Source organism: Lasioglossum baleicum, unplaced genomic scaffold (assembly GCF_051020765.1).
Source record: "Lasioglossum baleicum unplaced genomic scaffold, iyLasBale1 scaffold2310, whole genome shotgun sequence".
Taxonomy (NCBI): Eukaryota; Metazoa; Arthropoda; class Insecta; order Hymenoptera; family Halictidae; genus Lasioglossum; species Lasioglossum baleicum.
The window spans coordinates 6,339-22,162 of NW_027471369.1; the positions used below are offsets into that span (position 1 = coordinate 6,339).

Consider the following 15,824-nt stretch of genomic DNA (forward strand, 5'->3'; position numbering starts at 1 on the left):
CGCAAAGAGGATTTACAGCATCGTGTAATTTATAAAAAAACCTTACAACGCTGAAATTCGTATAAGCATTGCTTTATATTCTCAACGCCGGAATTTTTATCAAACGTGTAATTCATATTTCGAATAATTCCCAGTGCATTGCTCTCTATTGCATTATGAACCGCCAAAATATTCTACGATTTTCCCCCTTTTTCCGTATTCAACGTCAACGGCAAAATTAAATACTAAATATAATTTAAAAATAAAAATCGTCGTCTCTACCTGATAGTCTGATATCTGAAATATACCGTGCGATATTTAAATACACGATATGCTTTAAATTCTCCAAAAAATGTTTCTAATTAATATATTTCTATTATTAGAGGATTAAAGTATTTCTAATCTTCTCGCTGATTTCCAGCTGATTCCGATAAAAGTTTTCTACCCTTGGTTCGTGAACCGAATTCGACCAGAAATGGAACAAAAAGACCGGCTCTCGCTGTTCGAAATGTAATATTTTTTCATGCTGGTTAATTGTGGACACTTCGTGAGGTTATTTGTTAGTCGGTACGTTTATTTACATGCCGATAAGAATCTAACGATTTCCATCGGAATAAAATTTATCTGCCGAGAGAACTGAACGCGTTACCGTTTCCACACGTGTCTAACATATCTATCTGTACGTTTAAAAGAAAGAGAAAAAGAATTCATATCTTTTAAATTGTCAGCGATCTATAATATTTCAGTATTTCGGATGAATTATTTTATTTAAATAACTATTACACTCTTTCCATTTAAAGTTCCCTCTTTTCGCTGAAAATTATCGTACTAATATTACGATAGTTTTTAAATGAAAAATTTGCATATTATTATGGGATAAGCGATTAAAAATTTTACATTAAGATTGTTACGTAAGTGAACGCAATTTCATACTTAATACAAAGTTTATCTATATATATATGGAAAGATTATAAAACAATACAAAAATTACACACGCTACTTTGCACTAATGAAATTTGCTATTTGCAAAATTAATGAGTTTGCGATGAAAGATCTATATAGATCGGAATATCATGTCACATCGCAAAAATTACAAGCATTACAAAATCCTAATGAAATTTAATCTACGGTATAAAATGAAAATATTTTCAAATATTTTAACCAAATTAAATGTCTTTTGAAACTTGAGTCGAATAAAAAACAGTATGAAGTATAAGAAGATACGAATAAGAAAAATAACAAACAAAAGAAGATATCCGTGAGGAATAATAAAAGGATTATTTATCTTACAGATAATACAATAAAATACAAAGACGCGAGGGTCGCGATGGAAGAATACGAACTATTTAATTCGGAGATTTGGTTTATAGAGGAGAGGTTTCGGACGCGTTTTCATATTTCACGCGTTAAAGGTGTAAATATAGACAAGCAATCGAAATATAACGTTTTTGTAGAATAATTTATATGTAAGATCATTTCATTTTTCCATTTAAGACACTCGACATATTCGCAAAAAATTTATATTTCATGCTTTTTTCAAATAAAATACTCATGTACGAGTAAATACTTAATTTACAATAAGGCGAATTTGAGATAGAAAAACGAAGCATTCGATATCTTTCATTTATTTACAGATAAAATTCTTTAGAATCATTTATTTCTATTCTACTTAAAAATACTAACATTACAATCTTAATATAAACTTTTAGATTCGATTCCGCCAAGTGATCAAATACTTGTGGACGATAGTACCACTAATTATACATATGTAGAGTCAAGTATAGCATTAAATAAAAATCATAAATGCGAGATATAACGACGAAGACAAATGATCGCATATATATTTAAATAAAATTTCAAATAATTTGTAATTCAGACGTTGAATTTTATAATATCAACTGCAAATTTTAGTTAATCCTCTACTCTTTAATCCCTAACTCATTACCAGATGATTTCTTCGTATTCACATTTTCGCGTACGTGTATTTCTGCACACGCACGTTCATTCCTCTATTGCCTTCATTTCGTGTAACTATCTCAAAACTATGGATGGCATCCTCATTAACACGAACCTCTCGTATACTCGGTCCAGTCGGCGTTCAGACCTCTGAAACTGTGGTCTGGTAATATATACCATCTGCAAACTGCACTGTAGCAATATATACCATCGCTCACGAGCGATTTATAAACTATCATACGTCCAATATCAATTATTCAACGAAACTTGGTAAGGTTATGAAACTCTCGGATTTCTACCCTTTGAAATTCCCAAAACTCAATTTTATTAAGAATTTAAGTCCGTGCCAAATTTTCGACATTGACGATACTTAAACGAAAGAATGCAGAACACGATATTTCGTCATCCTTAGTGTGCAAAAATATGTATAAATTAATTCATCATGCATACATCCTTGATGATGAAGATATCGTAATTTATTTCGTTTGATTAATTAATTAGTTGTTTTTTATATAGAACCAGATTGAATAGCAGGCAGAAGGGAATATACCGTAATTCTATGTCAAACCAAAAGAGGTAAGTGTGGAATAAAATTTGTTCATCCTGGGCTTAGTTTTCGAGGAAATAGTATTTGAAATTCACCGCGCGAGCGTGGAAAATTTTGTTCGTTGAAAATTTTCTTTGCGTCTTTCCTTCCATCCAATTACTTTCATATGCCACGTGTACATTACTTACGAATACTACACGCACTACACGTCACACGACGAACCTTACTTTAGCCATCACAGCGTGCCTACCCAACGAATCCTGAATTCCGATTTTCTCGGAAACTAAACCGAAAATGGGAAATTGTATTCTACGATTTTATCTCATTTCTTCATCGCGAATCAAGTAGTACCCGTTTTTACTTATTATTCAGTCGTATCTTGAATATGGAGTTCCATATCTCCGATACGACACCTGCTTTTTCATATGCTCCCGTTCAGTTCCCTCTTTCTCCTTTTTTTCTAATATGAACTTTTGAAAAATCAATTTTCCTTTGGCGTATACTTAAAGTATATGGTCTCGGAAATATATCTTCGAATACTACGCGAACTCAAAAATAACGTAGTTATAGCTGATTGAACGCGACGACCAGTGTTATTATTACCGAATTTCGAATTTCATTGCTGTTTCAATAATAGCATCTCACGTTATTTTTAACCCTTTGCAATCTTCATTTGAGAGTGAGTCGACATCAGATTTTATCACGAGAACTCCTATATCGAATTATATTCGACACATTTCGATTTTCGATTACGAGAAAATTGAGCAAATAAATAATTCGTACAGTGTTAAAATATGCAAAAATGATATTTACTTTGAATCAGAAATCGTGGCTGAAGATTGAAAATTGCGACGATGTTATTCCAAGTGAACTATTGGGTCGTTCGGAAAGTCATTTCGCACTTTTTTTATTACGACTGAAGTGTGAAGTTGGTTGTCAAGAAATACAACTAGGTCCTCTGTTAGGAAAGAACGAAATGACTTTCCGAACGACCTAATATATTCTATCGAACTGCATTCGAATCGTTCTCCGCGTTGAAATCTAAAAGGAGGAACCTGAAATTTTCAGATCTCGAGAACCAGCCGAAACTTCGTTGTCAGCGGAATCACTCTAGAGCCAAATAACCAATCGGAGGTTCCTACGAGGCGTGGCGATAAAAGTCTCATTCCGTCTAGATAAAACCTCCTTTCCTCGCTTTATTGAGCGCGTGACATTTAATTAGCCGAGCGGTCGGAGGCGCGCAAAAAATACATGCGAATTATTCTGATACCGGATGGAAGCCTCGGTTAGAGTAGCCGCAGGTATCGGCCGCGGGGTTGAGAGAAGACGGTGTAGAAAAGGCTAGGGACACGAAGCGAATAGCCTAGTACAAGGGGTGGTTTGTAGCCTGGGGATACGTTCGCGTTCCTAGATGAAGAAAGCACGGAGGAGGGAACCAGACGATAATTCGATTGGACATCCTGAGGCGGTCGATGCGATGCGATAGTTTGTATCCGGTGGAGGGTAAGCCATTTCCAATCTCAGCCACGAACCTGTGCCGCTTAAACAGCCACGACAGAAACCATTACTTACCTCCGGCGTAGCCCATGGCGTAACCCCATTAATACCACGAATTGATCTTTTACTTTGTCAAACGGCACGTCGTGAATCGGTTTATGCTCCTACCGAAGAAGGAATTGTTCTTTGCTATTTCCACCGTGGAAAATTCCATTACCGTTTTGGTGGATAATCGCGTGAACTTCAAGGTGGGCTGTGGTACTTTTGATTTTGCAAACTTCTCAAAAATTTTCGAAGGATCGATTATTAACGCAATTTTCTTACTTTCGCCAGGAAACAAATTTTCGGAACTAAAGGGGAAACACCCCAATTTTTGAAATGTCAAGACTCTCCAGAACAAATTGGAGAACGCTAACCTATGTATGTCAAATTAATATACCGAACTGAGACTATTTATAATAAATAACGAATAATGTCATACGTCCGGGAAAATTTCCATCGATTGCAGACGCATCGGGGGGATAATTGAATAAATTTCGTAGGTTACAGAAGCTTACAGAGAATTTCAAACGTTTATGACGTAGCCGGTGAAACCGGCTTTTAAATCGACGCGTCTCCCACATTTGTATTCGAAGATCGCGAGGCGAAAAATGATTTATGATAAAATTCCGGTGTCGGTGGATTTCATGATATTCAAAGACGCGGAAGGACGATTGCAGGACGATAGCGTACAAAAGACCAACGAAATGCTTGAGCGAGGTCGAAAGCTGGCCGAGCGCGAGGAACGTGAACATTTAACATTCAATGCGTATGATTAAGCAGTTTGGCGGCATCATAGAAAATACGGCCGTTCCATAAGGAATATTGAAACTGGAGAATGAATTATGTAAGGCAAAATACTTCATTCGTCTTGCTCTTGTTATTTGGTGGGTGTAGTTAATCTCCGCGTATTACCGCGATTGAAATATCGCCGGTAATTTTTAAGGCGAACGTACCGGCGCCCGTGCACCGTCCCCCACTCCTCTGATCCTTCCCCCGCCCTTCTATCAGTGGTCACGAGCGTCGGTAGTGGGGGTTGATCGCGGTGAGCCCCGAATCAAGGCGGAGTTTTTCCTACCGAGCTCTTCTCCCTTTTTCGAACGCTCTCCGCAGCGAATATTTCGTCGGGACGCACGATGGAACGTATTCCGACAGGTTTATTTTACAAATTACTTTTCTCATGCGTGGGTACAACGAAACGCTATTTCTCCTGCTGCAAGTTTCGATGTTTAAACAGGCCGCGTGAAGAGGAGCCAAATCTGAAAGAAAAAGCCTGGAAGAGTGGCTGGGTGTGGGGCGGAATCTGTGTTCAACTTTATATCAAGAATTTAAAAATGCAACATTCGACAATGGTTGAAAGTTGAGCGTAGTTTATGCTATGAAAAGTTATTCCGGAAAGGGAAAGGGAACGAGCACGCTCGGGGTTTTTCCCACTTCTATTTTTTCCCCGCGCTCCTCCTTTTCCCTTCCGTGTTTTCCGAAACGCGCCGCGGTAACGTTTACCGCACAAAGCTCGGATGAACGAAGGCGAGCGGAAAGAAGTAAAACTAAGGCGGAGAGGAATGCAAAAAGGCAACGGGAGAGTAAGCGTTAGAGAGCAGGGGAAAGAGAGAGACAGAGAGTTATCGGGAAGAAGGAGCCTTTCGTCCGGTAAACGTTACACAGGCTTACCACTACGAGACCATCTCAATGATTCGTATATATCCCAGATTTCGTACGGCTGGCTAGGAGTATGTACCTATACGTACACGCACCGAGTATAGGCAGCTTGTCGCCCCCCTGCACGTCGTTAAATAACTCTAAACAAAAGCTTTACCCGAGAGACCTTCGACCGTCTTAAACCATAGACAAAGCGAATATGTTTTCACTGGCAGACCAAACCATAACCGCTGGACCGTGATGTCGGATGACTACGGGCTTTTTGCGTCAGTTTCACGCGAAATAAGGAAGCCGTCGTTGCACAATCCACCGTTGGTACGCACACCCTGCTTGGTAGAAGAGCCCTGTCTAAATAAAAACAATGCGGTGCCGCGTATATAATGCTGGGCTGGCTTTACGAAAGGTGAAAAATTATTTTACAATTGCTCCACTTCGTTCCCTCCCTTGTCCGTTCGTGCCTCCTTGTTGGTTCAGCGATCGCGTACGGGTTCTCGCGATGTTTCGACGGGTATTTCGAGTAGGTTTTATGCACGTCGTAAACGAAGCTGTGTATCGATAACAGTAGTGCCGACTGTTGCAGTTTGTTTAAAAATTCCGACGAATATCGTAGGATTTTTCGTAGGCAAATCGTAAATATTAGGTAATATTAGGTAAATATAGTGGAATTGTTCGTATGTGTCGACGATGATTGTTTGTTTCAAGATTCCGCTAAATGTAGCAGTTTGTTTAAAAATTCCAACAAGTATCGTAGGATTGTTCTTAGGTGTCCACTATGGTAGTGTGTTTCGAAATTTCGCTAAATGTTGTTAAATTATTCTTAGCTAAATTCCTTGTAAACAAAGATCTGCCGATCTATTAAGCAATGATACCTTTTACAACGAAATAGATTCATAACTCTGATTTCCGAATTCTCGACTATTACATTCGCTATTACAACTCTCACTGCCCCTAAGTAACCATTAATCATTTGACACTGACTTATCTTCATTCCTGTATTTTAACTCTATACCACCTTATAGCTATTTTAACCCTTGGTGGAGCAGTTATTCCTAAACTTTCATCTCGTTCCTTACACTGGAACCTGTCATAACTATTCCTTGCATTCATCCCCTTTTACGCGTTCTAAGTACTTAACACATCCTAGCCACACTCGTTCCATTCCTCCAATATTTGACCGACATCATCAACGCTGACTTTGTTGCCTGCTTTGTCGGTATAAGAGAGTGGTTCTAGTAGTGGATAAGGTCTATCGTAACTCTAAATGGCCATGTTACTCGAACAATTAATTTAGACGCGATGAGTGATCATACTTCTAACCGTATTATTTCAACTTTCATGCTGACAACAGGATAAGCGTTAGCGACACGAACAGAACTGGTCTCAAACTCTGTTCAGTCAGAACACACGGAATCCATCTACGCGCACCTGGAACCCATTGAATTATCGCGTATATGCAGAACTATCAATGTACAGATCAGACTTTCAAAAGTAATACAATTACTATTTCGGTATTGCATCTTCGAGTATTAATTTACCGATAGAATAGTACCTAACCTATTATTCGTAGAGTTTGCAACATCTTCGCGGAAGATGTGACCACACCTAGTGTCACTGGACATCCACTCGAACATCCACTTCGCTAAAATTCGTGTGCTATCGTAGAACAGATCTAACAAATCGTAAACTTAATTTCCAATAATCGTAAAATACACATAATACTTCAAAATTTCACGTTGACGTTTGAAGTCCTAGTACAGTCAGATATCCTCGGTGTTGCGGTGATGCTAGAATGGACGAAAGGAAAAGAAAGGGATGCGTTTTGGCCTGGCTACTAGTGATAAGTAATATTTCATCCAATTTACGGAGAAAAAGGAGAATTTATCCTAAACATTAACCAAGTCCAAAATTTGTCATTCTCGTGAGTCACTCTGAGTGAAACTCATATCTCTCTAATCGTGCAATCTATGCTATTATCTAATGTAAGTGATGTTTGCAAATACTTAGAAGAATGTGTCGGAATGAAACAGTTCTCCAAGAATTATCAAAGAGCGAAACAAATCAAAGATCTTCTGAAAAAAGTGAAACATATCCACCAACTCAAATACATAATCATTTATCGGGTTTATTATCGAAATACATTTACTTAACGCTAAAACTACCAAAGGGGTCAAAGTGACTCCTTTCAGATATTTTATATTTACAATTTCTGAGAAGATACTAACTGCTTTTGACAACATTTTTGCCTACTTTGGTTCAGATCGAAATACAATTGTTTACAAGTTATTCGTCTTCCTCATGCCACTACAATGATCTTCATTCGTGAAAAATATATTTAGCTACTCGTTATAGGTCGGTAGTTCTAGAGTCTAATATACTTCGCGTGTTACTTGGGCAAAAGGTGTCAGATATTATTGACCAATTCCATTCGAAACAACAAAGCCATCTATCTCAGCGCGTATCAAGTAAAGAGCCAATGCTATTTGCATCGGGCCTCGATCATGACCGGCGAATAAATACAAAATGAGAAATCACGCAAACGAGTTCTAAGGAAGCACCGCGCTTTCGTTGAAATCACTCGTCTCTCCAGCCACAACCATAACCTCCGTCATTCTCCGAGCAATCTCGCGAATACATCCAGATTTCCTTGAAACGAATTTCGTTCCAACGAATTCCTCGATCCACGTCGCCTCTGGTTCGTCGAGCTCGCAGTATTTCGTAACGGCGGATTCCGTGGCTGATAGATAGCCACAATGGCCTCGCTAATAACGGCCGTTAAATCATTGCCCGGCGTGTGTAATTCTCTCTTTGTTTTCGCGAGACAATATCGTTTCATATGTGTAATCGCGTTTTCAACCGGGTAGAGAAAAAGAGAGGGCCGGAGAGGCCGTCCGATTGGAGTCGAGCTATCCACAAGGCAGGCGTAATAACAACGGAGTGGAACCGGAGTTACAATGCAAGTTCCATAAGTATGAGGACGCGTCGAAATTGTTTATTCGGAAATTCCGGGCATTATGGCGAAATTGAAAATTCGGTTACGTGTTACACAATTTCTCATCTGGTGGTAGAAAGAGGCCAGAGGCATCACGCAGAATGCCGCATCCGAAACGCCCACCGATTTCTCGGCCGCGTGCGTGTAACGAGTACGAGAAGGGCGTATCCTCTCTCGGAAAATATGTTCGCCGTGGACTACTAGTTTTAATTATATCCGCGCTTTCTGCCGTCCAGGTATGCCAGTTGTATAACCAAGACGATCAGTCGACGTTTTCGGCTAAATGTCTACCTGTGTACATAAATCTTCGTTACCGCTCGTGTAAATGCGCCGGGGATCGCTTCATTTTCCGTAAACGACGCGCGCTGCAATATTCGATGGAATTACACTGATTGTCCGTTCCCTTGATTTTAAATCCGATTCATAAATATACAACGCCAGTCCTTCTAATAGTTCCCGTCTAAGACTATACCATGATTTTTAATCTACCATTCTCATTTAAACAGTTCTTTTAAAGGATTGGAGAATCTGTGGCTGGAAGAATAAATCTGTAAATTTATCCAAATTTCTAATCTTCATTAAAATATATCACTTCGCGTTTAGGTTGTTCCAATTTCTAAGTTTCTCCGAACCCAATATAGCTATTAACGATTAGGTTTATGATTAGGCTACTAGGTTTACGGCCTTTTTTGTATACCACATAAACATATTTTCTTAAAAAGAAACACCACGAATTTAATTTAAAAACAAACAAAATACAAACAAACTTAATACAATTTCCTTAAATCTATTAATATCGTATAATTGGAGCAATCCAGCCGTCAAATTGACATGCCGACATATTCTGTCGCTTCTTGTATTTCTATTTACATTTTAATTCTTCTTCACTGACACTATATCTTTGAATAATGATGGTTTAAAACAAAAAAAAAGTATTTATTATTGGTATAAGTTTAACGAATATTTAGCATGTACATTGTTATATATGGTATATAATTAACATGTATACGTATACTTGTGTAAATGCCTATAAATATCATGAAACCACGTAGAAAAAGAAAAATCCGATTAAACCGTATCTGTGTATATATATATTCAAATCATCACATCTCATTCTTTTCATTTCTATGTATATTATAATTTTTCATGTATATAAATAAGCGCTAGCAAAGATTTTCTTTATTTCTTCTATGAGCACAATCATCTAAATCTTCTTTATATCTACACGTATATAGACAACTTGTAAATATTCGTGTTTTTATTTTACATGTGTATGTATATATGTATACATTGTGCTATTGCATTGCATGTACTTGTCTTTCTGTTATGATAATGAAAAATGTATTTTCTCCTTGGTCCATGATATATTAATACACTTTGCACATACATATACATATACATACACACACACATTATAACTATTGTAGGCACGTGTCATTATTTTCTTTCTTTTCTTATGCCATACTCTTCTTTACTCTTTGATATAATTGTTTCTTTGCACTGTCTAAAATGAAACGTAAAAATACAAAAATATTGATAAATTCGTATAAACATATGCGTTCCAACTTGTACTCAGTTTTCTTTTTCTCTTTCATCTGGTCGTATAATTCGTAATTCGTAAACATAGTAAATTCTCCTATATCATGGTATAATTACGGAAAATTTCTCAACTGAAAATTGTCTCAAGAATACTCTTATCATAACGTTAAATATTTACTAACAAAGATTCTTAACGATCTCACATTATAAAATGAGATTGCAATACACGAACGAGAATTTACTATTTTACAGTATCCTGAACTACATTTCGCACGTGGTTGTCTATCCGCAAATTCTAACTTATCTTAAAATAATACCATAAAATTCAAAATCATATTCTTAAGAAAACAAAGAAGAAAGATTCCAATAGAAGTATTCCTACTTAATAACTTAAGCACAGAATTATACGAAATGTTTACATTTCAATTACTGTTTCAACGATTTACGTTACTGTACACAATTATAAGCAGATAAGTTTATTTCACTTGTTCATTTAATGTTCTTTGATTTTAATAATTCTTCTAAATATAGTCTAAATTTTGTATCGCATAATAAACAGTCATTTTGTGTATTGCTTAGTGCCAGAATAGCCACTATTCAAAGTTCTATCGTGAACGATTAAATGTTTATAATAGTGAATAGCATTAGGAGTTTTCCTCTTCTATGTTTGCATTTTAATAAAATATTTACAATACAACGAATGTTTGTTTTATTTGATATCAATTTCAAGATCGGACCGAAATATTAATTTAAACCGAAATATTTAAGGAAATGACAATTCATTGTAATAAATCCCATTATGGCTTCATAACACTGGACATATACCATAATTCCCATCTAATATCATACCAAGAACGATTTTTATATCCATATCTTCCCTTTAGTGTATTTATATGTGCAATTACCTCTTATTAGCAAAATAGTTTTAAGAAAATGAAATAGAATCCTAAAATAGAAAACAACGAAAATTGATGATTTTTTTTTGCATGAATTGATTGGTCCGTAAAATGCAAACCGTCAAGACGTTTTGAAAATTGAGATAAGAGCTTGCCTACAATATCTTTAAGTTTCAAGATATAAATGCAATAGTACAAACGAGAATAGATTCTTTCCCAACTAGCTATATCTTCCCGCAAAAATGAAAAGCAAGACGCGATGTAAATAAAAACTTGATAAGGGTAAGAAATAATACCCTGTGTAATGTAACAAGTAATATAATTAATGTACGTTAGCTTAACTCATTTTCCAAGGCGCTTCATACGAGATCGCGTGCTTAACGATCTAGCACTTGGATTATAAGGTGATTTAACTCTCTTAGCCATTACGGAACTAGAATTACATCCCGTATTTGTAGGACTAATCGTAGAGCAAGCTTCATTCCCAGTATTACTGTTAGTTTGCTTTATATTGGACGTCAAGGAGGAAGACCTTGTTCTACTTGATTGTAGAAATCCATTATTACTAGGCTGCTCCAATTTACTCGGCAATGAAAGCCGACTTTGCTTTACCATTCCATACTGATGTACTAATTGTGCAGATATCGTGTGACCAGTTATGTCTACATTACGTGAATGCAGTGTTTTTACAAGTATCGCCGCGTGTGTAGTGTTTCAAAGTGTATCCGACCTGGAATAAAAAAGATATAAATACCATGTAAGAAATTGCGAAAATACCGTGTGTAAATATAAACTCATTACGCGCGAAAAAAAATATTAAATGATAAAAAAACCGACCTGAGCCAACGTTGCGGAACAGTTGTACTATCCGATGAATCTATAATAGACATAGTTCGATTTATCCTCTACGCGTTGCAATTACTCGAACGATTACTTCTTCCTTCATCCCACTCTCCTGCACCAAGACTAGCAGCCCAAAATGGTTTCAATAGACCTTTAATAGACGGTCTTCTGATAGCCTTCACTGGTGTAGCTTTCTTTCCCAAATTTCTTTGGAAATTATTAAGCGAAGGTAGTCTTTCCTGTAAAGGTACAGTGGTAGCACCAGCCGTAGCACGTTTAATGTTGGATTCCGCGGTAGGCCAACCAAAACTATTATTTGTATCTTTTTTAGCCTGATCCGCTGGGTTATTCTCGTTAACCGGGATCGGACGATCCTCCAAACGTGTGCTTTTAATGCATGGCTCTTGTAATATACACGATTCTTCGACCGAATTAACTACACTCTATGATATTGCAATGTGTCTTCGTTTAGTACCAACAGCACTACCGCTCGTTTTATTTGCAGAGTTACTCACATCTTCCTCTGCCGCATTCCCCGTCGCAGACACTTTTGTACTAGGCAACTTAAGCCTAGAGTTTATATATGTTTTCGATTCTAACGAACCCGCATCCACGAGAGTATTTCGTAAATGTGCAATTAAACTGTGCCTTCTCGCACTTCTGACTTCTTTCCTTGAAGCAGAGAACAATATGGGCTGTTTATAGCGTGATCCATTTAATACATTAGTTTTTACTTCGTTTTTACTACGCACATTATTACCCGACATAACATCATTGCTCTCTGTGTTACTAGTAACAACTGTGGAAGTGTGTGTATCATCACATTCACTAGAAAATGCACTATGGTGTATCACATTATTTTCTGGTTCAGGTGACTGTTCGGATATCGAATTCTTTTCTTGAATTAGTATATCGTGCGGTACATTTGTCGTTTTTGCTTGTTCTTTAACACTTTTAGTTGATATTGTATCAAGATCGATATTATCTACTTCTATACTTTTTTCAAATATTTCACTACTTGATGTTTCTGCAACTTGAAGATTTTCTTCTACAGAATCTTCCTTGATATTCGTTCGTATTTCATTCTTTTGATTGTGATTTTCTTCTATTTTTTCTACAAGTGATATATCTTCCGAATTTGATTCCTTTTTATTTTCCTTAACCTCATCAGAGATAGTTGGTTTTCTGAGGTCAGTATTATGAGTTATTATCGGGAAAGGTCTTGATATGCTTGGAGGACCAGGATTACAATTATGTTTTTCTGGAATATCAACAATTGTAGGTGCAGGTGTATAAATAATATTATGTGTTACAACACATTCCGTCTGGCTCAGCAAAACCTTTTAAAAGAAGACAAGTGTTTATTTAATAACAGATAATTTTTATTAATATTTCCATAAGAAAAATCAATCTCATTTTATAACATCTATTCTGAATCTTTTAAGATTATTTTTTACTATTTTTAATAACGCATACCTCACTACGAGATTGGCCTGTTGGATCTAGCATTAATGTAATCACGCTTGTATTATCTGCACATAGTCGTTTTGATAAGCATTTTTTCAATGCTCTATCTACCAGATTTTTTGAAGGGTTTATCCATAGTTGAACATTGTCAGCTTGCTGTCTAAAATAGCCATTAAAACTATATCTTCATAGATATCTAACATTTTACTGTAATTAATATGCTAAACATACCTCATTACATGTTTGTTGAGAAGCAATAAGATGTTCCTCATTCTGTCTATCTGCAGCCTGAACAATAGCTACTGCATCATGAGGTGTTATGATATTCCATAAACCATCTGTTCCAAAAATAAGACAACGATGTGATTCAACATCAATTGCAACTACTTTAACATCTGGTTCTGGAGATACAACAAATGTGTTCAATTCAGAATTATAACTCCAAAGATCACCCATGAAACACAAGATTTTTAATCAACTAATGATTTATATACCTTTATGGGTTTCTTTTAATATATTAATAGTGATATACCTAAAGATCTAACAACAGCAAGAAAAGGAATTTTATCTGTGCGAGTCGATTGAGAACTGGTCCTTTGTGTCCTATACGAGGTCTGTTCCAAATAACTCTAGTAACCCCAGACCTACTAACGACTTTACCACCAGCCTCACCTATCCTCGTCATTTCGGGCCCACTTTCTGGTTTATGATCCTTAGTTAAAACTGCGGCATGCCACTGTGGATCACCCTCTACTTGATATCCCAGTATTATACCAGAATCTCCTACATGGCCTAAGTAAATCTTGCCTTTACGAATGAAAGCTATACTAGCTGTGGTCCCAGATGTAGATGGAAATCCAGATGCATTTCTTGGCCATTTGTCTATCATAAAAGTAGATCTTCATTAACATTTATATTTTTTTCGAAATTGATTTGGTAAATCAGTTTTTATGATTCTTCATTTGATAATAAACTAATTGATCATAAAAAAACTAACAATATAGAAAATTTTCTCTCAACAACTTTTTCTTCGAATTCGAATTTTCAGGTTAGTTCGGATTATAAAACCTAAATTCTAATCTAATCGGGCACAGGTGGTGGGAGAAATACGCGAGAGAATGAGATAAATTCTTTAAAAAATGCTAAATATGCTAGATTTTTGGATAAATGGACTCGAGAATTGTTCAGGTTTTATAGAAATTCTATAAGAACCGATAAAATAACAAAAATAACGGAGTAGAAAATGTAAATATGATTTTTACCAAGCTCCCGCCACATTGCATAGTGCGTGTTCACGTATCCGTCTTTGATAGCTCGAAGCACATCGTCGTCACGATCACTCCAGAAATTCTTCTGTTCCACGATAATTTTCATTAAATGTTCTTTCGCAAAAGTAGCCGCTTCGCCGCCACCGTGGCCGTCAAATATCCCGAAGAAGGCATATTCCAAATCTTTGTCATTCAGTGTCGATTGAAAGGCCACGCTTAACCTGTCCTCCATGTATATACGACCGTCCCGACTACAGTGTTCCGTCAGTCTTAGGTTAACACCAATACTCAACGCCATGATGGACAGGCCGGTGATACGAGATGCTAAGGAGACGAATCTTTTCTTCCTTTACTACGCATTCCTTCGACACGCACAGAAGAATGGAAGCTTCGTATTTACTGGGCAGGCTGCGCGTAGTTCCACCGACGCACACACACTCCAACGATCATTGTCCCACATAGCCCACGACGTTGTGTGCAGCGGCGCAGGGCAGGAGGTGTCATCCCCTCTACGATTTTACCGTCTGCAAAGCGCCGCACTACGTACGACGTTTCTCGAGAATCTTCAAATTGAAGATTTTCGAGCCACGCAATTCGTTCTCTCTATTTCCGTTTTTTATCTTCGGATATACCTTTATCAGTTGATTATAGAAATATATAAGAACTAGTTTCTCGTATATGAACATTTCGTGAAATCAGCACTATGCTGTGTAATAATATATCGTAGTGAGGGTTTCTGAATATTTTACGCCGCGGAGTAAAACGCGGAATTTAAATCAATTCGCGCGCAAAAAGTTTCATACCAAGACATTAATGATGCATTATCTATACGTTTGATAAATTGTAAAGTGTTTGGAGTATTCACATTTCCAAGATAAGGTATTCCCGTTAGTTCGATTTTCATGAAGCATATGTTAGACAACGTATAGTTAACGTATGGTGGTTCGATTATCACGATTGGACGATTCAATTTGCCGCGCTTCGAATTTAACCGGTAAACTAGATGTGCTAATGAAATTTCTAAAAACTCTCCGTAAACAGTAACTCGGTTATATTACCCACACCGACGACCACTCATGCAGAATATATCACGTCCCCCTTCCGTTTTAACGTTTTCTGTCCATTCCCACTATCGTAGAAACTTT

The 15,824-nt window shown here is 36.9% G+C and overlaps 1 pseudogene; it reads right to left on the minus strand.

The window, feature by feature from the left end:
• Nucleotides 1–11,443: 11,443 nt before the first annotated feature.
• LOC143221368 (uncharacterized) lies at nucleotides 11,444–14,977 on the minus strand (annotated as a pseudogene).
• Nucleotides 14,978–15,824: the final 847 nt, after the last annotated feature.